General features: G+C 43.1%; 1 pseudogene; it reads left to right on the top strand.

The window, feature by feature from the left end:
- LOC112077721 (myosin-11-like) overlaps positions 1-2,130 on the top strand; it is a 78,208-nt pseudogene that overhangs the window by 37,194 nt on the left and 38,884 nt on the right.

The raw sequence follows: 2,130 nt of genomic DNA, 5'->3' as shown, positions 1-2,130 counted from the left end.
CTCAGACACTGTTACACACACTCAGACACTGTTACACACGCTCAGACACTGTTACACACACTCAGACACTGTTACACACACTCAGACACTGTTACACACACTCAGACACTGTTACACACACTTTTCAAACAAAACTATATTTATTTAAAAAATGTCAAATTTAAATTCATTCATTCATTCCTTCGCTCTCTCCACATTACTACTAACTTAATTAAAGCTTTTAACTAGGACCCAGAGTCTTTCCCGGTCTGATTACGTAGTCAGGAAAATCTCCTGGCACCAGTCCCTTGTTACTAGAGTACAGACTGTTAGTCCTTGTTACTAGAGTACAGACTGCTATTCCTTGTTACTAGAGTACAGACTGCTATTCCAGTGATATCATGACATCTATCAAGAGCTCAGTGCTCACATATACAGTATCCTACATATCTCTCCTCACATATACAGTATCCTACATATCTCTCCTCACATATACAGTATCCTACATATCTCTCCTCACATATACAGTATCCTACATATCTCTCCTCACGTATACAGTATCCTACATATCTCTCCTCACATATACAGTATCCTACATATCTCTCTCCACATATACAGTATCCTACGTATCTCTCTTCACAGGGCAAGTTTATTAAGCTCAACTTTGACGTGACCGGATTCCTGGTTGGAGCCAACATCGATACTTGTATCCTCATGAAATATACTTTCTATAAATATACAGCCTTTGGGCTTCTCATAGAGATGTATTGTAGTGTTGATCAAATTCATCTTTTTAGAGATTTGGGCGATAAAAGGGACAGTTCCCCAGACACAGATTAAACCTAGTCCTGGACTAAAAAGCCTGTTCAATTTATATTTATATTTCATGCGTGTCGGGGGAAACTGGCCCAACGTAAAATGAGGTGTCTTGTTCCTGCACCACAGAGTTGTTTTGTCTTTAACCCTCCGCTGTCCACCAGACCTGCTGGAGAAGTCTCGCTGTATCCGCCAAGCCAAGATAGAGAGAGCCTTCCATATCTTTTACTACATGGTGGCCGGAGCGAAGGACCAACTAAAGGGTGAGGAGATAGATAGATGGACAGGCCTTCCATATCTTTTACTATGACCCTTTAGTTGGTCCTTGGCTCGGCCACCATGTAGTAAAAGATATGAAGGCCTGTCCATCTATCTATCTCCTCACCCTTTAGTTGTCCTTCGCTCCGGCCACCATGTAGTAAAAGATATGGAAGGCCTGTCCATCTATCAATCTCCTCACCTTTAGTTGTCCTTGGCTCCGGCCACATGTAGTAAAAGATATGGAAGGCCTGTCCATCTATCTATCTCCTCACCCTTTAGTTGGTCCTTCGCTCCGGCCACCATGTAGTAAAAGAATATGGAAGGCCTGTCCATCTATCTATCTCTCACCCTTTAGTTGGTCCTTCGCCTCGGCCACCATGTAGTAAAAGATATGGAGGCCTGTCCATTCTATCTACTCTCTCACCCTTTAGTTGGTCCTTCGCTCCGGCCACCATGTAGTAAAAGATATGGAAGGCCTGTCCATCTATCAATCTCCTCACCCTTTAGTTGGTCCTTCGCTCCGGCCCCCATGTAGTAAAAGATTGGAAGGCCTGTCCATCTATCTATCTCCTCACCCTTTAGTTGGTCCTTCGCTCCGGCCACCATGTAGTAAAGATATGGAAGGCCTGTCCATCTATCTATCTCCTCACCCTTTAGTTGGTCCTTGGTCCGGACCATGTAGTAAAAGATATGGAAGGCTCTCTCTATCTTGGCTTGGCGGATACAGCGAGACTTCTCCAGCAGGTCTGGTGGACAGCGGAGGGTTAAAGACAAAACAACTCTGTGGTGCAGGAACAAGACACTGTTTTACGTTGGGCCAGTTTCCCCCGACACACATGAAATATAATATACAATGAACATGCTTTTTAGTCCAGGACTAGGTTTAATCTGTGTCCGGGAAACTGTCCCTTTTATCTCCCAAATCTCTAAAAGATGAATTTGATAAACACTACAATACATCTCTATGAAGGAGCCCAAAGGCTGTATATTTATAGAAAGTATATTTCATGAGGATTAACAGAAGGGTTTTTTATCCCCCGAAATTTTGGGTTTTTTTTTTTTTTGGGCCCGCCC

This window comes from Salvelinus sp. IW2-2015, unplaced genomic scaffold, assembly GCF_002910315.2.
Source record: "Salvelinus sp. IW2-2015 unplaced genomic scaffold, ASM291031v2 Un_scaffold4864, whole genome shotgun sequence".
NCBI lineage: Eukaryota > Metazoa > Chordata > Actinopteri > Salmoniformes > Salmonidae > Salvelinus > Salvelinus sp. IW2-2015.
Note: the sequence above shows the minus strand (reverse complement) of the source record. Positions and strands in the feature narration are given on the sequence as shown.